Source organism: Ambystoma mexicanum, chromosome 2p, assembly GCF_040938575.1.
Source record: "Ambystoma mexicanum isolate Mex_15411 chromosome 2p, UKY_AmexF1_1, whole genome shotgun sequence".
NCBI classification, from domain to species: Eukaryota; Metazoa; Chordata; class Amphibia; order Caudata; family Ambystomatidae; genus Ambystoma; species Ambystoma mexicanum.
This window is the reverse complement of record NC_090923.1, coordinates 460,814,694-460,840,589: the sequence shown is the minus strand read 5'-3', so window position 1 is coordinate 460,840,589 and position 25,896 is coordinate 460,814,694.

Sequence of the window (25,896 nt, the reverse complement as noted above, 5' to 3'; positions counted from 1 at the left end):
CAGTGCCATTTAAAGTAGGAGGCTTCACAAATGCAAAAGGACTGCCTTTGTGAATCAGATGCATTGCATTCTCTATCCAGTTGCAAAGTCGATGTGGTCGAATTTCGAAAATTATTTGCAGCTCACATAGAAATGTTTATAATAGTTCATGTCGGCTCATGCAGGACACAAGTCAAGAGGAAATCTGAAATGCGTGAACTCCATCTCACAAATATTTACCCCACCCAATTAAATGCTGCTCACTTTTCACTTATCTTAGCCACCCCTTCTTGCCAATACACAAACATGTGCACCTTATCATTCCTGACAAAATATCAGATAATGTTAAACTCAGGACTGAAGACCTTTAAAAAAGAATTTGCGGGGACTATTACGTGCGCAATGGGAAGTGACATTACAGGAACTGAAGTATCTATGCACGTGTCTTTCAGTTTGTCTTTTCCAACTGAAAAAAGTGCACATTGCATATAAGCATTCATTAAAAGATAAGATTTTACTTTATTGTTGCAAGCTAAGTATAAAAGATGAGCACCTTTTATGTCTATGAATCTGTAACAAAACCTGCCCTAAAGAGCAGATTGCAATATAACATAGTTTTCAGCTTTGTGATAGCAATTTGTCTGGTCTAATTCTATTCAGTTTTGCAAACTGAAGTCTATATTTGCCTTTCTGAGTTCATGTTGTATTGCATTCAAATGAGAATGTCGAATAGCAAGAAACTATTTGGCCGGAGCCGAATAGCTTTTTATCGGCCGGAATTCGGCCGAATACTTACTCAAAGCCGAAGTTTGGTACACCCCTAGTAGATATATAGCACCTTTTACATTTTGGAAATTGTCGTAGTCAGTAAAAACAAAAAATAGCCTAATCATGTCAGTAAACAAAAACAAGGGGCCCAGATATGTGATGTCATCTTTTATGTCATGGGTGTTAGTTTTAGCAGTCCACGGTGGTGCTGCGAGTTATGGTTGCTTATCTTACCATAAATGGCGAATTTCTGTATTTTTTCGGTTTTACTTGTAAACCATAACGTCCCTGTAAGAATGTTTATTCATTGCACTTCATAGGTTTTTATTAGTGCAACTGAACCATAACATTTGTGGGATATATTGAACCACTCGGCGGCATTGCCTCACATCACTAAGCTGCATTTGCGCATAAACAATTTGGCTGCACTGGCTCCTGTGCGCACCAGGATCTCAAAACTGCATTTTGGCAGCAATAAAAAGACGCTGCACCATCCTGCCAAGCCCACTTCAGGCAAGATGGAACAAGTGACACTCTGAAAAAGTATGCCAGTGTGTTCTGAGACATAGACATGAAATCACGTGAAAAGGCAGCACTGCTTTGCGACAAAAGCCAAAATATCCATTGAAAAGAAACCCTATTTCACCTTTAAAAATGCTGCTCTGACACTATTTCCATCTGTTCTTCTTCCAACCACTGTGATTAATAAGGCCCTGCCATGCCCATGCATATCCCCACTGTCCCTCAGCAAAACAAGCCTTATTCCAGACTGACAGGCTGTGCCAGCCAAAACCTGAAAACCAACAAAAGCGGTACTGCATGAAACACGGAAAAGCGCTTAACTTTGGCTAGAAAGCATCAAAATCACTGTTTGAAAAGGAATCAGAGCTGTATGTGCACATGTATGTGCACATGTCAATTTTATGGAGACCTTTTCCTTGTCCAGACTGTTGTGTAAACCATATTGGAAAGACAGATGCCAAACCGAATTTAAAGGAAGATATGCTAGCAGTTTTCAACACGTGCTGACTGAAGAAAATAAATGGCCTATTTAAAAAAGTAAACTGTTGAAGGAAAGCCTGTCATTACCTAGCAATGTGAAGGGGTTGTTGGCTGTTGATAATACGCACATAGGCTATTTTTATTCCACAGGTTTGTTTTAATTCAAGACTCAAAATAAGAAATTAAAGATTAAGACACATAGGCTGAATTTGCAAGCTCCAAAAAAAAACCAGTTATTCAAGTGCCGGCCCTGAAACTTCCCCCTAGGAAGGGAGGCACACCATAAACTTCCAGGACACGAAAGTGATAATTGCCAGCTTGAAAAACTTTGAATGGGCCAGGACAAAGGAAGTTCACACAACCTCATCAGACATTCGTCTGTGCTCCAGGCTGGGACAATGGAAGTCCTGGTACACTAACCTGTGAAGTGTGAAGGGGCAATAAAAACTTCAATTAAGCTGAGAAACCCCCACCATGCTGACGGAAATGACAGTTGGCAGCAGCTGAAGTTAAAGACAAAAAATTGACCCAGGAATAAAGAGACTGCCATTTGCTTCTAAAGACTATTTTATAAATAAACTTTAAAGATGTTTATCCTGCAGAGGACTTTGGAAAAATGTAAATATTTCACTGTTTAGAAGTAATGTTATGGCCTTTCTTTTAAGATGTCATAGGTCTCACTGCCGCATGGGGAACATAAGTTACAAAATATGACAGATAACCAGAAAAACATCCATGTTGCAAATGTGAATTTTTGTACATACATCCCTCATGATAATCCACACCCATGTATAAAGTTCTAGAATGTTGAGTAATCCCATTGAAAAGTGCGAAAAACTGGTAGAAGGGTGAAACAAGGTCGCACAGACTGGAGGATTGGACTGTATGTGCTGCACATAATATGTAACCTGTGTGTATAATTTGCCAAGAGATTGCAATGGTGTAAATGTATGTTTTTGTAGCGCTCACCTGATTCCCGCAGAGGCGCCGGTCTTGACTGGGTGAATGCCGTATCTTCAAAGGTGATGTGCAACACACGGTTGGCTCTTTGGGCTGGACCTCTGTGCACTGTATGTCTGACTCGAAGAGTAAGATGTCTGCAGATAGAAAATATGGGATTAATGAACTGGGGTTATTGGGTGCCTCTCTCCTCTTCCCTTTCTCTTCTCCTGTAGAACCCCAAAGGTTAACGCCCTCACCTTAGGTAAGTGAACGCCGAGCTCTCCATCTGCCTCGGGGCAGGGTGCCGTAACCAGTTTCTTCACTGGATAAGGGTGCAGGCCTCTTGACCTCAGAGGACTGCTATCCGTCGTTAACTGCACGAACGGTAAGTTCTGGGCACTTCAAATTTCTTAAAAGTCTTTTGTAATGATATCTCTTGTTTTGCAGGGTTCCGGCGATGGCGGATGGCGGGCTGATGAGAGTTGAGGATCGAACCCGCGTGAGGAATAGAAGCGCCTGGAAGCACGTAAGTAAGCGCTTGTAGCCTGCTTCACGATGCGCACTAACTGTCCCTTTTATCTTGCAGGTACAAGTTCGGAGCTTTAGAGAAGCTGAAGGGTGCTGGAATACCCACTGGATTCGGCGTGGGAAGGAGTAATGGCACGTGAGTAATAAAGTTGCCCAATGTCTTTAAACGCACCTTCTTTTGTCTTTCAGATGCGGGATGCAGCGCCGAAGGCCTCCGGAGCGTGCGAAGAGCTGGTAAGCTTTTGTCTTTCAGATGCCGGAATGCAGTGCGAAGACCTCCGGACCCTGCGAAGAGTAGGTAAGCCTTTGTCTTTCATATGCCAGAATGCAGCGCGAGGCGTTGGTGACAGCCGATGGACCAGGTAAGAGATGCGCTGCCACTGAAGACCGTAGTGCTAACCTGTTCTTTCTTTGTCTTTACAGGTGCTGCTGAAGACTGGATTCCAGGATGGTAAGCCTTTGTTCCCTTAGGCCCAGGATCAGAAGCAGAAGACACGATGAGCGTTCTGCTGCAGAGAATGCAGAATAACACAAAGCAAGATTCATCCATCGGGTGTGGTTTAAATAGCCTCCTGTAGTGCTTAGGTGTCTCCTTCCACAGCCATGCCTAGGTAAGAAAATAATTCCTGCTTTCCAGAAGAGTTCCAGTGTTCTGAACCTAGGGAGTGGCTCCTGCCCCACCCAACAGGAAAAGTAGTCCCAAACAGAAGAGGATCAGGGGTTCAACTGGCAGGTAAGTAAGCAGCATGGTCTGCTGCAGGTAAGTCCACCCAAGCATTATGAGCCCGGCGCTTCCAGCGCTGGGACTGGGCATCTTTATGAGCCTGGTGCCACTGGCGCCAGGACAGGGTCCAAAAGGTCCCAATTGGGACTGGCTGGCACTCGGAACCGGGGTTATGGGTCTGCTTCCAAGGGAGTCGGGCAAGTCCTGATCTTTTGGAAGCAGAGATCATGACAGCACCCCCCCTCAAGGCCCCTCCCAAACCGGGCTTCTCCGGGGGTTTGGGCTTGTTAGGAAATGTTTGATGAAATCTTTTGATTAGACGAGGCCCGTGGACATATTCTGCAGGTTCCCAGGATCTTTCTTGGGGACCGTAGCCTTTCCAGTCAATCAGGTAAAATAGTTTAGATTTGGAGATCTTGGAATCCAGGATGCTTTTGACTTCAAACTCGAGTTCTCCATCAACTAGAATAGGTTTTGGAGATGTAGTTAGTCGGGTTTGAGGTTGCACGGGTTTTAATAGAGAGACATGGAAGACCGGATGTATCTTCATGTGAGGGGGCAAGTTCAACTTGACTGCTACTGGATTTACTATGGTAGTGATGGAATAGGGACCAAGGTATCTTGGGTTAAATGTGCGGGGTCCTTTTAGAGGTAGATATTTGGTGGATAACCAGACTTGATCTCCTACTTGATATTGGGGGGCTATCTTCCGATGTTGGTCTGCTCCTTTCTTGTATTGTTCTTTAGCCCTTTGAAGGTGAGAAACGGCTTCCTTAAAGGCTTGGGTGATTGTAGAATACAGGTGGTCTACTGCTGGTGTTCCAAGATCTTGGAGTGGATCCAACTCCGAGGTTCGAGGGTGACTACCGTATAAAAGAAAAAACGGGGTCTTCCCAGTTCCCGAGTGGACAGAGTTATTGTAGGCATATTCGGCTATCCAAAGGATATCTTTACAAGTTTTTTCAGTTTGTTGTAGCATGCAGCGCAAAAACTGTTCCAGAGTTTGATTGGTCCTCTCGGTTTGTCCGTCGGTTTGAGGGTGGTGGCTGGTCGAAAGTCTCACATCAATTTGAGCCGATCGACAGCAACTTCGCCAAAAATGAGAAATAAATTGACTACCTCGATCCGAAATTAGAACTATAGGAAAACCGTGCAGTCGGACGATGTTTTCGAGAAATTCTCGGGCCAGAGTTGCTGCCGTTGGTAAGCCTTTGAGTGGAATGAAATGCGCCATCTTGGAGAATAGGTCCACGATTACTAGGATCGTATTGTATCCGGAGCATGGATGTAGATCGGTGATGAAGTCCATAGAAAGCGTATGCCTAGGGCGAGGCGGGATGTCAATAGGGCGTAAGAGGCCGGCTGGTTTTTCCTTTTGACTCTTGTTTTGGGCGCATACTCCACAGGACATTATAAAGTCTCTGATATCTTTTTTCCAAGACGGCCACCAGAAGTAGCGCTTGATCTTTTCCGAGGTCTTGGTCATACCGGGATGTCCTTCCATTAAAGAATCGTAATAACAAGAGATTACCTTTTCTGTAAATCTGTGCTGGGCAGGTATAACCGTTCTTGGAAATATAATAGGTTGTCCTTCACCGTAAAGTCCTTTCCCTGCAGATGCCAATTCTGTATGTCTGCTGGAGTTACCAGTAGCCTGGCTTTATCCTTAACTTCCTCTGTGGATTGTGTGGCGATTACACCTAGAATTCTTTGTTCGGGAATGATAGGTACAGGTTTAGGATTGATCAAATGTTCTTCCACTCCCATCAGAGAAAGGGCATCAGCTTTACCGTTTTTTGTACCAGGTCGATAGGTAATTATGAAGTCAAACTCAGCAAAGAATAGTGCCCAACGCAGTTGCCTAGAGGATTGAGCTTTTGCGGTTTTCAAATATTGCAGGTTTCGGTGATCTGTAATCACAGTAACGGTGTGTCGGGCCCCCAGAAGATAATGCCGCCAAGCCTTAAAGGCGGACTTGATAGCTAGAAGTTCCTTATCAGTAATAGTGTAATTGATTTCAGGAGGCGAGAATTTGCGGGACCAAAATGCCACGGGATGCAACTGATTGGTTACTGGGTCCTTTTGTGATAGAACTGCCCCCATGGCAAGGCTCGAAGCATCAGTTTCAACGATGTAGGGGAGTTCTGGGCGAGGATGTTTTAAGATCGGTGCAGAGATAAATCTAGTCTTCAAATTCTGGAAAGCTTGTTCCGCCTCGGTAGACCATTCAAAACGTTTGTTTTTCTTTAACAAGGCAGTGATGGGCTGGACTATTCGAGAGAATTCGGGGATAAACTGTAACGCTCACCTGATTCCCGTAGAGGCGCCGGTCTTGACTGGGCGTATACCGTATCTTCAAAGGTGATGTGCAACACACGGCTGGCTCTTTGGGCTGGACCTCTGTGCACTGTATGTCTGACTTGAAGGGTAAGATGTCTGCAGATAGAAAATATGGGATTAAGGAACTGGGTTATTGAATGTCTCTCTCTTCTTCTCTTTCACTTCTCCTGTAGAACCCCAAAGGTTAACGCTCTCACCTTAGGTAAGTGAACGCCGTGCTCTCCATCTGCCTCGGGGCAGGGTGCTGTAACCAGTTTCTTCACTGGATAAGGGGAGCAGGCCTCTTGACTTCAGAGGACTGCTGTCCGTCGTTTACTGCACGAACGGTAAGTTTCAAGGAACTCTAATGTCTTTAAAGTTTTTAGTAATGATGTTTCTTGTTTTGCAGGGTTCCGGCGATGGCGGATGACGGGCTGAAGTGAGTTGAAGATGGAGCCCGTGTGATGAATAGAAGCGCCTGGAAGCACGTAAGTAAGCGCTTGTTGCCTGCTTCACGATGCGCTCTAACTGTCTTTTTATTTTGCAGGTACAAGTTCGGAGCGGCTGCAGGGTGCCGGAATACCCACTGGGTTAGATGTGGAAAGGAGTAATGGCACGTGAGTATTAAAGTTCCCCAATGTCTTTAAATGCACCTTGTTTTGTCTTTCAGATGCGGGATGCAGCGCCGAAGGCCTCCGGAGCGTGCGAAGAATTGGTAAGCTTTTGTCTTTCAGATGCCGGAATGCAGTGTGAAGACCTCCGGAGCGCACGAAGAGTAGGTAAGCCTTTGTCTTTCAGATGCCGGAATGCACCGCGAGGCGTTGGTGACAGCCGATGGACCAGGTAAGTGAAGAGCTGTCACTGAAGACCGTAATGCTAACCTGTTCTTTCTTGTCTTTATAGGTGTTGCTGAAGACTGGATTCAGGATGGTAAGCCTTTTTCCTTAGGCCCAGGATCAGATGCAGAAGACACGATGAGCGTTCTGCTGCAGAGGATGCAGAATAACGCAAAGCAAGATTCATCCATCGGGTGTGGTTTAAATAGCCTCCTGTAGTGCTTAGGTGTCTCCTTCCACAGCCACGCCTAGGTAAGAAAAGAGTTCCTGCTTTCCAGAAGAGTTCCAGTGTTCTGAATCTAGGGAGTGGCTCCTGCCCCACACAATAGGAAAAGTAGTTCCAAACAGAAGAGGATCAGAGGCTCAACTGGCAGGCAAGTAAGCAGCATGGTCTGCTGCAGGTAAGTCCACCCAAGCATTATGAGCCCGGCGCTTCCAGCGCTGGGACTGGGCATATTTATGAGCCTGGTGCCACTGGCGCCAGGACTGGGTCCAAAAGGTCCCAATTGGGACTGGTTGGCACTCGGAACCTTGGTTATTGATCTGCTTCCAAGGGAGTTGGGAAAACCCTGACCGTTTGGAAGCAGAGATCATGACATAAACCTGCGGTAAAAGTTAGCGAAGCCTAACATGCTTTGAACACCTTTTACGGAGGATGGCGATGGCCATTTGAGAATTGCATCGACCTTCTTTGAATCCATACGCACTCCGCTAGGTGATAATATGAATCCCAAGAATTCAACTTCAGTCACGTTGAAAACACATTTTTCCAATTTAGCGAAAAGTTTGTGTTGACGCAATCTCTCGAGGACCATTTTCACGTGTTTCCGATGTTCAGTTTCCGATGAAGAATAAACGAGGATGTTGTTAATGTAAACAACAACACACACATCTATGAGCTCTCTGAGGACATCGTTCATAAAATATTGAAAGGCGGCCGGGGCATTGCAAAGTCCGAAGGGCATGACCTGATATTCAAATAGCCCATACTTGGTGCGGAAGGCCGTCTTCCATTCATCGCCCTCTTTTACTCGTACCAAGTGGTAGGCTCCTCTAAGATCCAGCTTTGTATATATGCATGCTTTTCTGACTTGGTCCAGGAGTTCAGGGATCAAAGGTAACGGATATCTGTTCTTAACGGTGATCTGGTTCAGGGCGCGATAATCTATACAAGTTCTAAGGTCCCCTTCTTTTTTTGGAACGAAGAACAAAGCTGAGGAAGCAGGGGACTTGGAAGGACGAATAAACCCATTCGCTAGGTATTGATCCAGGTATTGTCGGATGTGAAGATTCTCAGGCTCGGTGAGGGCATAAATTCTACTACAAGGAGGAGTAGATCCAGGTATCAGGTCTATCTGGCAGTCATAAGACCTATGAGGAGGTAGAGAGTTAGCCTGATCCTTCCGGAAAACATCTTGGAATTCTAGGTATTCAGGAGGTAACTGGGGAACCTCCGAGGAAATTGCTGCCAGTGCAACACCAGGTCGAGGGTGACAAGTAGAGACACATTCTGGAAACTGAACCGTTCTTGCTCGCCAATCGATCTGAGGATTGTGCTTCTCTAACCAAGGAATTCCTAGAATAATCTGGAACTGAGGGGCATTGATCACATCGAACACGATCTTCTCGTGGTGTCCATCTTGACTTACTAGCGTCACTTCTTGGGTGGTATGCGTTACTGGTCCGGAGGCTATCTCCGTTCCATCCACCGTAGTAATGACGTCCTTTACAGCCTTTGGACAAAGAGTCAGATTCATCCTCAAAACCATTTCATGATCCACATAATTGCCGATGGCACCGCTGTCGACGTAAGCTTCAATCGCATGTAATCGATCCGGATGTTCAGGGCTAATGAGGACCATAGGTATCACGAAATGCGAGGTCACTGAACTGGTTTTAACGCTCGGCAAGAGGAGCTCTATTCTTGTCGGGCGAGGTCGTTTCCCTGCTCAGAGTTTGTGACCCTGGTAACTGCAGCTCCTACTGCCTTCTTTGCTGGTTTCACCGGACAGTCTCGAAGAAAGTGCCCCGAGTTTCCTCAATAGAGGCATAATTGCAGCTGTTTTCTCCTTTCCCGCTCCTTTTGTGTTAGTGGTCCTTTCAGGCCCCCTATTTGCATGGGTTCCCCGGAGTCTACTCCTTTGGTAGGAGTTGGTGGTTTGGAAAATACTCGAGCATCAAACTTGGAACGATCGGCCTTCCTGTTCTGCAGTCTGTGGTCAATTTGAACGACTAAGTCAATATAGTCTGAACAGTCTTGCGGGGGATTCACTACTTGGGCTAACACATCTTTGAGCTCTCCACGTAGACCTCTATAAAACAGCGTAATCCTTTTGTCCTCAGGCCATCGAGTTTCCACTATCAGTCTGTTGAAAGACGCAATATAAGCCAAAAGGTCTTGATTACCCTGTCGCAATGAAATGAGCTCATTGTCCAAGGCCTGCCCCTGTGAATGTCTTGCAAACAGTTTTTCCATACTGAGCTGAAAAGTTTGAAAATCATGGAGAACCGGATCATCTTGATTAAGTAGAGGGATCGACCAGTCTGCTGCATTGCCACTAAGGTACGAAAGCACGAAAGCTACCTTAGCTTGATCAGTTGGAAAGGCTGCTGGCCGGCATAAGAAGTGCAACCGGCACTGATTAATAAATACTGCAAACCTCTTTGGGTCACCAGAAAATCGTTCGGGCGGAGTCAGAGGTACATCCCAGGTAGGTTGATCTGCACTGGGTTCGTAGAGGATGTTGAAGGAAGATTTGCCCCTGATGTCCGGCTTGTGACTGTAGCAATTGTCTAGCGAGATTGTCTGTTCGCTCCTTGGAAATAATCAGTTCCCTTCTTAGAGCATTTGTTTCCTGACGGGCTGCATGCACTTCTGCTCTTAGTTCCCCAAGTAACTGGGCTAGCTGGTCGGTATCCGAGGTTTCCATAGCGCCTGGGTTTTGCGGTAGGCTTTGTGTTCTGTAACGCTCACCTGATTCCCGCAGAGGCGCCGGTCTTGACTGGGTGAATGCCGTATCTTCAAAGGTGATGTGTAACACACGGTTGGCTCTTTGGGCTGGACCTCTGTGCACTGTATGTCTGACTCGAAGAGTAAGATGTCTGCAGATAGAAAATATGGGATTAATGAACTGGGGTTATTGGGTGCCTCTCTCCTCTTCCCTTTCTCTTCTCCTGTAGAACCCCAAAGGTTAACGCCCTCACCTTAGGTAAGTGAACGCCGAGCTCTCCATCTGCCTCGGGGCAGGGTGCCGTAACCAGTTTCTTCACTGGATAAAGGTGCAGGCCTCTTGACCTCAGAGGACTGCTGTCCGTCCTTAACTGCACGAACGGTAAGTTCTGGGCACTTCAAATGTCTTAAAAGTCTTTTGTAATGATATCTCTTGTTTTGCAGGGTTCCGGCGATGGCGGATGGCGGGCTGATGAGAGTTGAGGATCGAACCCGCGTGAGGAATAGAAGCGCCTGGAAGCATGTAAGTAAGCGCTTGTAGCCTGCTTCACGATGCGCACTAACTGTCCCTTTTATCTTGCAGGTACAAGTTCGGAGCTTTAGAGAAGCTGAAGGGTGCTGGAATACCCACTGGATTCGGCGTGGGAAGGAGTAATGGCACGTGAGTAATAAAGTTGCCCAATGTCTTTAAACGCACCTTCTTTTGTCTTTCAGATGCGGGATGCAGCGCCAAAGGCCTCCGGAGCGTGCAAAGAGCTGGTAAGCTTTTGTCTTTCAGATGCCAGAATGCAGTGTGAAGACCTCCGGAGCCTGCGAAGAGTAGGTAAGCCTTTGTCTTTCAGATGCCGGAATGCAGCGCGAGGCATTGGTGACAGCCGATGGACCAGGTAAGAGATGCGCTGCCACTGAAGACCGTAGTGCTAACCTGTTCTTTCTTTGTCTTTACAGGTGCTGCTGAAGACTGAATTCCAGGATGGTAAGCCTTTGTTCCCTTAGGCCCAGGATCAGAAGCAGAAGACACGATGAGCGTTCTGCTGCAGAGAATGCAGAATAACACAAAGCAAGATTCATCGATCGGGTGTGGTTTAAATAGCCTCCTGTAGTGCTTAGGTGTCTCCTTCCACAGCCACGCCTAGGTAAGAAAAGAGTTCCTGCTTTCCAGAAGAGTTCCAGTGTTCTGAACCTAGGGAGTGGCTCCTGCCCCACCCAACAGGAAAAGTAGTCCCAAACAGAAGAGGATCAGGGGTTCAACTGGCAGGTAAGTAAGCAGCATGGTCTGCTGCAGGTAAGTCCACCCAAGCATTATGAGCCCGGCGCTTCCAGCGCTGGGACTGGGCATCTTTATGAGCCTGGTGCCACTGGCGCCAGGACAGGGTCCAAAAGGTCCCAATTGGGACTGGCTGGCACTCGGAAGCGGGGTTATGGGTCTGCTTCCAAGGGAGTCGGGCAAGTCCTGATCTTTTGGAAGCAGAGATCATGACAGCTTTTGGCAAAATTGGATTTTAAGTAAAGAGGAGTTTTTGGACATTGTAAAACTCACATCATAAACCTGACATCATTCCCTTGGAAATCCAACCAGTTGAGAGCATGGCGGACACTAGCACCCCTGCCTAATCCATGTAGTTGTGGGGTATGCTTAGTAACCCTGCCCAGCCTACACTTTGATGATGTCACTTGGCATTATAAATAAGGGTCCCTGACAAGACTCTGGAACACACACTATTCCTGATATCCTGCACTGCGTTCCTGTACTCGTCATCTTCCAGATCCAGCCTCCAACTACAAGGCCAAGCATTGCTGATCCTACTCCAAGGTCCTCTGCAAAACCCAAGCATTGCTGGTCCCACTACCAGTAAGACCTCAAATCTGAAAACAACTAAAATTCCCAAATAAACAAAGGGAAAAGCTGTGGTGTTTTTGGGAAGCATCCTGATCCCACTCACTGCATGCTGCTGCCACCCACTGCTTGCTGCAATCCTGCCATCCAGCTAACCTGTAGTATTCAGTGACCAGAACTATCCTTTGGTATCCAGTCCCTGACCAGCTGATCCTTTCCCGCTGATTTTGTCCGGCTGTCCTTTGTTAAACCAGATCCGGTTGGTGACCAGAACGCTGACTGTCCAAAATTCTAACTAAAGTGGACTGAGAGTATTAATAGGAATCCATAGAAATCCATAGTATACCTTGCCTTGCCGTGTCCTTAGTTCCCCTCTCTAAGTCATCCTAGCCTTACCCTGATAACTTGTAATGCTGTCAGAATCATTCCTGCAACCCTGTCATTGATTGATTTCTAGTGCTAGTGCCATATCTTTAGTAATTTGTCTTGTGAAATCCAAAGCTATTAATCCATTTCGAGTGATCGGACTGGTTCCGCAAGGGTGGGCTCTGGGGAGCTAGGGTTGAATTCGTGACTCAACCCTGGAGCTTACTGTGTCCCTCTTTGGTGGCCTAGCCTGAATACTCTGCTGTAGAATAAAACTGTTCTTGTCAAAACTGATTTCCTTTCCTTTTTCACTGCTCCATTTTACTCAAAACGCACCTTTGTTAGATCTTGCATAACTCAGTCAATTTACCAGCTAGAGACTTACTTTCATGTTCATAGTGTACCTGTGATCTATAGCTATCCCCTACAAAAAACAATATTTCACCCTGTTTTTTGCAAAAAAAACGTTTTAGTAAATTTACACGGAAAACGGAAATATTGCACAGTTTCCAAAGTGTTATTTTGAGTGCCAACTGTTTTAAATCTTCCACTCACTTTTTGAACTGTATGTTCTTGCTAATCCATTGCTTGTGGTTGTTTGTATCTTTGCATTGTTACTTTAGTGAGGAATTATATTTGCTTCAAGGTTTTCACACACATTCATTGTTTTATTCATCCATTTCCGAGTGTCATTTTTTAACATTGCCAGGGTTTGTGATCCGTTTTTCTCTTATTTGGGGAGGGAAGGTCAGATTTCAATTCTGTTTCCTATTTGTCAAACCTGATTACCTGCTGCTTCTGTTTATCCCCTCTAAATTGATTATTTGTGGGTTGAGGGAACATTGCAGGAGGACATTCTATATCAAGTGCTATCTTACCTAAAATCAAAAAGTGCTCCTATTGCCTGGTGTTTTGTGGATGTGTCAATAGAAAGTTAAACTAAGTGCATTGCTTACATTCTTATTGCTATTATTACCCCATTGGTGATTGCTGTCCCATATTAAAAAGCGTATGATTTATTTTGAATTTTAAAATAAATAAATAAATATTACAATTTATCAATCAGCCTGGTTCATGGTCCATCATGACCCGGGGTATTTGAAAAGGAGGTGTGATATGAGTGGTGTACCATCCCAATATTGAATCTTACAAAAAAAACATGAGCATTTCAGTTGTGCGCTGCTGATTGAAATCACATCCCTTTAATAAAGTGTTCTCAGTTAATATTAAATATGCTTAATTTCAAGTTTCCATTCAGTTCGGTATTCAATATCAATAGGCATGCAATATGGTTAATTTCAAGTTTCTAATACATTTGGTACTGCATTTCCTATTTGCAGCCCATTAGGAATGCCGTGGCTGTCAAGTAGCTTTCCCCCAACACTCACTGGTCCTCAGCATTGTTCCTCTATGACTCCTGCTGCTTCTTTTCTGCTCTGTGGGTCAGCGGGCCAGCTGGTGTAGATCCTCAATTGGGCTTGCCTCAATTGGGCTTGCCTAACTATGATTAAGGGGACATGCCTGACTCACAACATACTTTGCAGGAATCTTCTTCGTCCCAGTACCAGAGTGGTAAAATTAAGGTTTAGTGTTCATTACTCTCAATCTCCTCTTCCTCGTTCCAGTACTTTCAGAGGTTAAATGTGGGGGAATGAGGGGGGAGGTTTTGCAGTAGCCCATAAAGGCTGAGGGAAGTGTAGGCTGGTCGGACCCTCCACCCAGGTGATCCTCCCTTGCTTCTCCACCCCAGGGTCAGTATCCAAAGGCGATGGCCCTTCTCACGCCACCTGAGAAGACTATCCATGGGGAGTAGGAGTGAGAATACTCTCAGGTTTCTTGCAGATACCAGGTGCAAGGGGAGTTGTCAAAAGCATTGATTTTGGAGAAGACACATATGAGCCAAATGTGAAACTAAGCACCCTGTATTGCGAATTTATGAGGACCAGGGTAACTTCTCAGACACAATTAACTTTGATGGAAAATTCAAGCCTAAGCTTTCCTCAATAGTGGCTGTCCTTGACATCTGACCGAAGAAAAATATAATGAAGCAAAAATATAACTGTTAGCAGATACTTGTGTCTAAAACACTGCACAAAAGAATCATGCAGCAAATAAAAAAATAAGATTAGTTAATGCATACAAAAAGCAAACATGATAATTTTGACCATCCATAAACTAAAATGGAAAGAGCCTCTTCTCAGATACGTATCTCACAGTGTAAATTAGATGGAGATCTACCAGTGCTGGCCATTCTATTTTACAGGGAATCTATTACTATTTGAATCTGTAACAATAACCATCTCTACGAGGTTCCATATTAGTATGCTCATTAAAGATTGTAAACTAATGAAAGCTAATCATTTGTCAGAGCTAAAAAAGCAGTCCCAGTCAAAGTAGAGAACTGTATGGTACAGGCAAATTATAAAAAGTCGGTAAACTAGTGCAAAATTGAATTAGATAATCTTCTGGGGAGGAACATCTTGAGGCTTCTTTCTCGAATAACTCAAAAAAGTTTAGAACATTGTAATAAATAGTCCCCTTTGTGAATGCAATCTTACGGGCCCAGACAATAATATACGTCAAACATTGTTCAAATATCAATAAGGAACCTTACCCCATAATTGAAACTAAGTCAGTATTTGCTCTTCCCATAAGTGCTAACCAGATGATAGTTCAGCAGTCTCACAATCAGTCTCCATGCCCGGATGGAAACCGGTTGAACCATTCCAAGATAACATTAAATTTTGGGCACCCACCCGGATGGTTATTTTCAGTTTTTTCAGTTTTAAAAACAGGCAAGATTCCAGATTCATGGAATGTTTCCCATAATATTTCCAATACACAAAAAAGGGGATGGATCGAATCCTTCGACCTATAGGCCTATTTCACACTTGGACATGACTTTTTAAAATTTTGGGAGAACGTTGCTGAACAAATGAGAGCACTGGGCTTTAGATAAAGACATTCTTGCAGGGGTACATATAGGCTTCAGACCAGGTTTAGGAACTAGTGATCACACACTTAATCTGTATTTAATAATTGCCCATTCTATTTATGTAAAACACAAGCCCCTTTACTTGACCTTTATGGACTTGAGCAAAGCCTGTGATAACGCTAATAGAACTAAACTTTGGCTAGTGCTCAGGTCGCTTAACTGCCCACAGGGAATTTTAAATATTCATAATAATATTCACTTAGACACCAATGCCTGTGTTAGAAGTGGAGCAAATGGCCACAGCACCCCCAATTCAAGATTTAATCAGACGTACACAGGTGTGTGTACTGGCCCCACTGTTGTTCTCCTTATATATAAATGGCCTGTTCAAGGTTCTCATGAATGCAAGCACAGATGTACCAAAGATTGGGAACATGCCTTTGCCTTTTTTGGCATATACAGACGACACAGTGTTCATTGCTAGGACTCCACCAACTTATTAATGAGTGCACCACCTATATGAACTCCCGAGACCATCAAGTAAATAATGGAAAGTCTGCAATATTTGTATGGTCATCAATTGCCAATCCCACAGGTGACAGAATTTGAATAGCTTTGTATTTGATTTTCAATAATCCTCACAGATGCCCCTCAAACACTGAATGTGAATATGATTTTGAAAATCTATGAGATGAAACGCAAAGCTGTGGCACGTTATGGTGCTAGTTTGTGGGGCATATCCAGTATCTCCTCACTGCAAACGGTGGAGAACGTGTTACTAACAAATTGTTCAGACTTCTTCAATCGTCTCCCAACTACGCAGCTCACTTAGAATCGGGAACCCACAATTTGGAGGACATCTTAATGTTAGAGCCGGCTCTCCCGGGTACACCAAAGCAATTCTAACAAGGTATATTATTAACAACATTCTGATGAAATCTGGTGCCCCTCCTATTACATGACTCAAGCACGTTAAGATGTCCCTAACGGAAATCAATGCTGGATCTTTTTTTATACACCCACACTATGAGACTTCTCATTGAAATGGCGAGGGAGTATGGCACTGCAGAAAAAAGATATGCAGTGCCTTCTGGAAATAGTATCCAGGATTACCTATTATGGAGTAACAGGCTAAATGATATATCCTTAGTCACAAGGGCTTGCCTTAACTGTCTGCCACTAGAGGCAATAATTGCATACTGAGTCGGCAATGACTGGGAAGTACGTTGCAAGTTGTGTTCTGCTTCATGTGAAAATCTACCACATTTGTACCTTTTTGCAGAGCATATCGCTAGGTTAGATCATGAACAATATTACCCATCCTGAGGAGGACTGGCTTCACGTAATGTCGTCTGGTACTTTATTATTTATTGCACGCTGATACACCATTGATAGGATGGACACTATTAGTGTACCTCAAGCAGGCCATATAAATAAGGAACAGCATTGTATTAGTATATCCCACAAAATCTTTGATTGGTTTTATATCTGATTTGTAATTTGCAAAATCTGTTGACATTCTATTCTAACATGCAGTCTGTATTATTTATCTGTATTGTTTTTTATGTGCATTGTTTTTATGTATGTTTCATGGAATTGTATTCCGAAATAAACAAAGGTTATATAGAAAACCTCCACCTTTATACCTCTGAAGAATTCCTAGAATCAGCTTCACTGAAGAAAAACAACTTCATGGAGATGGTTTTAGCCGCTCTGTGTAAAATGGTTTCTTCAAATGCAGCAGATGCAAAGACTTGTACAGGTACATAAGGAGGACGAACACACCACACCAAAAAGCTTGATATCCGTGCATAAATCTTGCTCGAACAGCTTCATTTCATCTTCTTTGATTTAAAGAAAATTCAAGTAGTACAGTGCAAAGTCACCACAGCCAACGTACCTTCTTAAATCAACTGCTTCCATGACCTGCCCTGCCAAACATTCCAAATGTAGTCTTAGAACGAGGATGACATCACCAGCTGTCTTGTTGTGCCACTGCAGGAGGTGGCCTGGTGAGGGGAAGCGATGGAAAGGTAATGGAGGCCTAAAACATCTCCACACTTTGTGAAAATTAAAGTGTGCAGAATGTGAATGAAGATAACTTTCAACATTTGCAACTTGTTATTAGCAGCATATTACAAATTACTACATCTCCAGCCTTATAGAATGAGGAAGCACATTAACAATCGAAAAGGGTTCTGAAAACACATACACACCTTTCCTGACATGTCTAGGAATGTAGATGTTAACATTTTCTCCCACCTGGAAACTTGTATCCTCAAATACAAATGTAATATTATGGGGTGTCATTACTTTGCAATAAAGGTGCTCAACCCTTTATATCAAAGGCATATCTGAGTAAATAACAGGCCCTCTCAGCCAATTCATCAGGGACAGAGCTTGGAGCACAGCTTCCTCCCTCACAAAATGTTAAAAAGAACCAAACAAATGATGGGATGCGGATCCAACCTATAGGATCCCAACATCTGCTCCCAAACACACCAGCCTTTAGAGACATTCTCAGCACATTCATGACAGTGTGTTTGAACCTTTCAATTCCCCCATTGGTTTTGAGATGGTAAAACAAAGTCTTGACAGCAGGAAAATGTCCATCTCCTTGGAGACCTACTACACACACCCTCCTTCCAAAATATTAGCTCCAAGAATTGTACAACTTTTTTGTGGTGACATCTCTCATCACCTTAGGCACTTCCAATGTGGGAAGACCTAGGGACTCCTGCCTAGGGATTCCTTCTGGTTTGTTGAGACCTAAAGAACTCTAATGGTCTATAACAAGGAGCTTAATTTGAACGCATTTTGGAGATGCCAAAGATATCAACTGTCATGTGGCATCATGGAAGGAGGCATGGTGAGGGTAATGAAATGGATGGATGTGTAAGAAGATGGGGAAAAAACAGCGCAAAGCCTTAAATCATGGTGAAAACATAACATACATGTGTAAACCACATGACAGGGCATACACTCCAGATCTGTAGCTGACTTTCATGACTTGTGCTCTCACATGCCCTTCTAGAAAATATTGTATGGGTGAGTTACAAATGCAGTCTCGAAGCCTGCTTCCTGCACTCAACACATGCAATTAAATGGTTGGTCTTTAGTTATCCAACGGTAAAACATATCTCTGAAGAACACAAGACACAGTGAACCATTCCATGCTCATAAAAATGCTCCATGACACCCTTGGCATCTCAGAGCGGGCCTGGACTGGTTTACCTCCTTCCTAACTGACTGTTCCTCCAAAACCATTCTGGGCCCTTTATCCTCCCCTACTTCATCCTCCTCCTGTGGTGTCCCCTAGGGCTCCATTCTTTCGCCTTGCATCTTTAGCATATACCTTTCCCTGCTGGCACGCCTCATTGCCTCCTTCCCTCCCAACTTCCAGTGCTACGCTGACGTTACTCAACTTTTCTTCAAACTTCCCACAGATGCCCTTGAACCCTCCTTCATCCCTGACTGCTTCTCTGTCATCCAGGCTGGGGCACTGCTAATGACCTCTGCCTCAATGCCAGCAAAATAGAGATTCTCCCTATTGGGTCCCCTACATATACTTCTTACCTGCACTCTGGCCTTCCTGCAAGGGACCCCCCCTCGTCAGAAGCCAGGAATCTCGAAGTCATCTTCGACTCCTCCCTTTCCTTCATCCCTCATATACAGAATATTGTCAAGAAGTACCATTTTCAGCTCTTCCTTCTCAAAGGAACTCTACCCTTCCTCACCTTCCCCCAGAGACTCATTGTTACCCGTGCTCTGAGTCTCTCCAGGCTAGATTACTGCAATAGCCTGCTCCTTAATCTTCCTTCGTCCAACCTGCAGCCCCTCCAGCTAACCCAGAATAGGGCAGCAAGACTTATCCTTGGCCCCAAGCCCAGGGACTGCATCTCTCCTGCACTTCAAAGCCTTCACTGGCTTCCGGTCTCAGCACATATTAAATTAAAATACCTCTGTATCATACACAAGCCTATCTGGGGCCAGGGACCCCTCTATCTTTGACGCTTCCTGACCAAATACTCCCCTTCCAGACTCCTCCCTTCCGCTGGCACCAACTGGTGGGCGATCACTTTCCTCAGTTGGCTCCATCCTGTGGAATAGACTCCATCTGCGTCTTGAGAACGGTCTCCTTAAGTTCCGAAAAAAAGCCCCAAGACCTTTCTCTTTACCTCTTCCTTCTCCTCCCCTCTTCCCTGATAATCATACAGTATCATGACTGATGTGCAGGGCCCTTATGTGTCCTTGGGGCCTTGAACCCCAACATCTCTCATCCCAGTTGCTGTCTTCCTATGGCACTTACTTAGGCGCACACTACCCATAGGTGGTTGCACTTACATTTTTCTCCTCTTAGCACTTACCCTGAGCTCTTCTCCATGAGCACCGTAGCATCTATCCCTCAACCCTGCCTGCACTTGCACGTCCTGAACACTCACAAGGCATAGTATGTTCATCTCCCCTCCCTTTTGACTCTCATTATTTGTTTGCATTTTTAATTCAATGATTTATCTTGTTTTAATGCATTGTCTATCTTCCCCTGACCCCTCCCTGTTTGCCCTGTGGGAATTTTGAAACAGTTTTGCTAAATGTATAAGCCCCTTAAAGTGAACAATACATAAAGAAATACAATAAATAAGAGTTGCATAAGCATTCTTAGCCTCTTTGTGAAGTAAATGATAGAAATGAAAACCAGAGGAGATGAAATGGAATGTCTCCCGAGATAACAACAATACAGATAGATAATTGAACATCGTGAAAAATGGCTATTTGAACATAACCTAATTAGAGAACATTTGACATTCCTCCGTGATTGAGAGGAACCTTGCATGAGTAACTGTGGTCACGTGTTACCATGGAAACATGCTTCTAATCATATGTAGTCAACTTCCCTTGTCTATCCCACATTCTCAAGCTATGCATTTGCCACTGAATTGAATAGCCATTTTCTTTTTGTTCTTCACATTTTTCCATTTTCTTACCCTCCTATTTTCTTCAGGACTCTTAAGAATTTATTTCACATTTCATCTACATTTCAGCGGCAAAATCTACTTTAAGAATCAAATGCCAACAAACATGTCTTAATGTTTCCTTTCCTTCCTATTTTGCCTAATATTGTTGTCTCTGTTCAAGAAGCGTCAGCAACTCCTTTTGTGCATATGCCACTAACACATTAACACCAGATCCAAAGCATGGCCTTTCATCCAATGAGCGTTCTCACTTTATTAATCTTGTCTAATTGGGAAGAAGAGGCCTGAAAGAAACAAAAGACAAAGTTTACCCGGTGCCTTTACGTAACTAGATAGCAGACCCAGGCTCATTATCAGTCATATGTGTGGCTCCCAAGTTTCGCCTGATAAACAAAATCATAGGCCTTTTGACCTAAGCCTAATATCACTTTTGGCCATAGATTTATTCTTAGAGTGGAAGTAACAGTTGGGTGCCATTACAATGAAATTCCCAGCCTCCTGGCAACCCCAGCATTTTAAACTGCATGATTGTCTTCTATGGTGATGTCATTTGAACCTTTGCTATTCGGTTGATGCACATTATCAGTTGGCTTGCCATTGCTCGAGGGTGTCGCTAGGTCTGTGAAAGATCTGGGGCTATGCTAATGTTGGGACTGTTGGGACTCGGGGCCAGCTAGCCTTTTGGTTGTAGCGCCTGATCTTATATCCTGGGCTACAACCAAAAGACCCGGGGATACAACACTCCAGGCACTCCCTAGCAACGCCTCTGCCATCACTAGTTCACATAAAGGTAGAACCCCAGCATGCTTTCTTAGCATCAGAATCAGCAACAAGCAATTCAGTTTCACTTTGTTCGACCGGTCAAACCTGGGTCAACCATGAACAGTCTATTGCCATTTTACCCATCCTCATAAATTTGCGTGTTGTAAGTGTTTTAGGGGCTGTTGTCTGAAAAGCTATATTCACAATCGAAGTTGTGGTAGACTGTTTGTTCATGTCATTGTTGTCTTGTGTGGGTGCAGATAAGGGGGGTATTTTCACAATCACTTTGTTTAGATACTTTGTGGCTGTGGTAGATTTGCATGGGCTTCCATATACCTGGGTTATGGGTGTAGTCATATGGGCATCTTTTTCTTTCTTTTCATGGTATTGTTTATAAGTTATTTGTTACAAACATTTTTAAATATGATTTTGTTATTTACTATAAATGATTGTATAGTAGATGATGTGTACTTTTGTTGTATATTGTTTTGTGTAGTGTCAAAAATCCCAAAAATTACAGAGACAGATCTTCACACCTCTCCCTGAATCCCTCAACAATCCAGCTATCCGGTAAGTTTATGATAAAGGTGGAGAGGATCTACCAGGTACCACCCGCAAACTGCAGGAGACAAAATGTGACAAATGTGTTTATTAGTGCTGGTAATTGTACTCCCTACCTTCATTAAGTAATATGAATTAAGGTATTGTATTATTATTATTTAAGCAATAAGTCCTGAGGCCCGTATGGCCCTGGGGCCCATAGTTAGAGGACCAGGGCATTGCCTGAAGCAGTAATGCCCACCCCCGCAGTAAGGGGCTTATTGCTATTAGTGCCCTGGCCCATAAGAGTGGGCTACTAATAGTTTTATTTTTAACTGAAAAAAGAAAACAAAGGTGAAATAAAATGGCTGCCACAGAAAAATCATGCAGTTTATGCATGTTTCAGGGGCCATAAGCATTAAAATACTGAGGTTGCCATGTGTCTTGGCATCACATTGTAATGGCAGCCATTTAAAAACGAAGAAAAGAGTAAATAAAAAAGATGGCCACCTTGGAAAAGGGCGAAGGGACTAAAGGTAGTCCTGTTTCCCTTTCCATGGCAGCCATTGAAAAAAAAAGTAAACATAAATGATGGCTGCGGGGAACAGGAAGAAGGAACTACATGTAGTCCCTTCTCCCTTACCATAGCGGCCAGGACACGGCTGCGACCGGCCTGAAAAAGGCTTTGTCAGGCTGATAACGACCCAACAGTGGCCAATGAGCTCGCTTGTAACACGCTCATTGTCCCTCGCCGGGTACTAATATTATTTATAATAATAATAATAATAATAATATATTTAGTGAGCTCATACATAGCTTTGGGAGCAAATGGATTGCTTTTAAAAGGCATACTTGGAAGTAGAAGGTGAGGGAAGCAAAGACCCAATGTAACAGGTAGCTAACAATGGGGACACGGAGGGTGGGCACATTTGCAGCAGAGTATCTACAAGCAACCTGGGGAGAAAATGAGGGGGACCATATTGCAGAGCTTCTGGTAAGATGAGGAGTGTGTGGACCTAGTGGTTATGGAGGAGCCATTCCTTGAAGCTAATTAGAGTTTGTTATATTCCTTAAATGATGAAGGATGTAATTCTAGGAAATTCAGAAACTGTTGGAGAGCCAAAGAGAAGCAGGCCAACGTACTTCCGTAAAAGATGAGAGCACAACAGCTATATTTTTATTTGCAAAGGTAGTTATTGCTGCATAGCCACAGCGAAATGCAGGTATGACAGGACTGTACTTAGCAGTGTGTGGTAGCAGAGGATGTCTGCACAATAGCCTCAATTTTGGCATATTCTGGCTCAATCGTTTCATCACCCACAGCAGACGTTGGTCTTTCAAATTCATATATACATGGTCCACTGACAATTATCTTCTATTGAATAGAAATGTAACTATTGAATGAAATTAAGTTCCAGCCCACTAGCATCACTGCCCTTGCTAACATCCTCGCTGGCCTTAATCCTTCCCGGTGCAAGGGAGATACTCTCTCAGCCACCCAGGTCAAAGATTGTGTTGAGCCCCTGCTCCCACTAATAGCTACCATCATTATTCCTCCTTCACAGCCTGCTCTGCCCCCTCTCACACCACCAACGACAGGGGATCCTTATCCCTGCTCCTCCTTCTTGACCTCTCAGCGGCATTTGACCTTGTGGACCACAAGATCCATTGCCAAACCCTAACTTCGGTTGCCCATTTCTCTGTCGATGACACCAACTGGATGGTCTCCTTCTTGTCTAACAGATCCTCCAGAGTATTTGCCTCTCTGACACCTAACTCTTGTGGGGAACCCCAAGGCTCTTGTGTCTCAGCCACCTTGTACAACATCTACACCAAGCCACTGTTCGATCATCTTGACACCTTGGGAATCTTGTATACTATCTAGCCTGACGATACCCAAATCCTTTCCCCCTCCGTGGGGACCACCTGAAAGACAACCTTAGAATTAAGGAAATTTATGAAACTATTAAATTCTGGATGGCCGCACACAGTATCTTCCTCAACAATGAAAAAACAGAACTCCTACTCATTGGGCCCCCTGCCCGCCTGCTAGGCCATAAAGACTGCATATGGAAACTAAGGCACAATAAGCATATGTTATAATGATAAGTCAGATGCGAGGTTCATTTTCCCAACAAGTCATGTTTATTTCAAAGGTTTCTCAGCTGGCCGACTGGATCTCGACGCCTCACGACGTGTGTTCCCAAACACTGTGAGATGTGAGAGAGAGCGAACAGTGCTCAAGCAGCAATATATATACATTAGACATATCGTTTGTTAAGGCCATTTGACCACAGGCTAGGGTTCAGTGATTGACACGTTATGACAAGATTTCATTCAGCCTAAACATAGGTATTTTAGCAAATGCAGCAGAGACAGCTTTCTGTTATGAGGAACATGGAGCTCTGGCTCGGCAAGGATATCATGTTCTTAGCAGGGAGATATTCCTGACTACGTTATCTGTGTGTTTTGGCTCATGAGCTAAGGGTCAGATATTTCTGAAGCAGTAATACCACTCTCCGCAAAAGGAGCACCGCTAGGAGAATATAATTCATGTTTAACTGCCTTTTACAACAGCGCTTGCAAGACAAACCGGCAACTGGACTACTGATTAGATGCGGCTTCAGCTTGACTTCAAGGACTTAGTGAGAGAGAAAAACAATGTATTTCTGTACAGTTTGACATTCCTGTCTGTGTTAGTATTTCAGTGTTCAAGCCGTGGCCTCGCACGGTGTGCAAGTCTAAAACATAGAATACATTTTCAAAGCGTTTTGACAGAAGGAAAAAAGCAAATGGCAGACATTTCACAAAATGCACACCCTTTCGTTACATTGACGATTCTAGGATTGCAATGTTTGTCACATGATGCGATTGGCTTCTGGCCAACATATTATACATACTGTAGGGTTGCTTTTCTGGTCTAACAAACCCTCCTTTTGGCCTTAAGCCAATAGCATCATCCATACATCGCGTCTTCATTGGACAACGTGTCCGATTCCGAACTACCCATGTCGCTATAATCATCATCAGAAATATTAATTGCCATAAATTCTTTAATTATTTCATTTTCATGTCGTGCACCTTCACTTAACATGCGAGGAGGTTTAGTACTAATTGCATGAACACACTCATTTGAAATTTTGGCGTAGAGGACTGGCAGGCATTGTATCCAACAACAGCAGACTATGAGGATTCCAAATATCATAACCAAAATTGCAATTAGTTTCCATCCCCATGATTGTAGCAGTTCCCAGAACCATGAACTCATATTCAGATTCCAACCACCTATGGGAACATGAATTTCAGAACATTGTTCCCCAACTTGTCATCTTCACTGAGCTCGGCATGGGAAGGTCCCGACATCGTGGCCACCATTTGTCTCCATTCTATCAGGGGTCCGGCTTCCTCCTACCCTCCCCTACTGACTGCTTCGTACCATGCTGCTGTCTCAGCCTATGCCCATGTCATGGGTGTCGGTCCACCGCACCTTTACTTTAGGCCCATGGCGATTCTCCATTTGGCCAAGACGTAGGCTAGGTCTTTCAATTTACTAATGTGCTTTAGGTTGCGTGGTCTAACAGAACTCCCCAACATGCATGCCCATACTGAATACACCTCCAACTTAATCCCCTTTTGGGACAGATGTTGTTGAACCTCCGTCCAGAATATTACCACCTACGGCATGCCCAGAACATGTGAATCATCCCGGCATCCACCTACCCACACTTGGGGCATTTCTGTGTCACTGAGCTTCCAAACCTGGCAATATTGCTGGGGGTCATATATGCCCTGTGGGTGACGTATAACTGGATCTGCTGTAGCCTCGCATTCTGGGACACCTTCTTATGATACCTGTGGGCCCTTTCCCATTGTCCATCTTGCATGGGTTCCCCCACCTCCTCCTCCTAATCTCGCCTCAGTTGGAGCACCTCCTTGCCCACCCTGGACATCAATAATTCGTAAATTCAGGGTATTTCGTGCCCACCCTCTGAGATATCATACATTGTTTCTATGACTGTGTCGGGTTGTTCCACTAGTACTACCTCAGAACACTTTTCTCCCACTCGTTTGATGATTCTAGTATATGTACTATATTGTCCTTTATGTACCCCGTTGTCCTCCATTATCTTCTGGAAGTCCAGCACCTCCCTCTCCTGCCATATGTCTCCCAGGGTCGCGAGGCCCATTGGTTCCCAGAATTTGCGCATCCCCTTTATCATTTGCGTGTCCTCACCGCATATTGCCACAAGTAGCACCTGCGGGGAGCATGGGGTCGGGTTTCCCACTACTTGCCATGCTTTGCACCATATTTTCCAACCTAGTTCCAGCAATATCGCTCTTCCTTGCATCTCTGGTTTAGATAGCCATACCATTTCTTTTAGAAAAAATGGGGCGCAATCCCTCCTAAATAATCTGGCCTCTGCTCTCTCGTCTT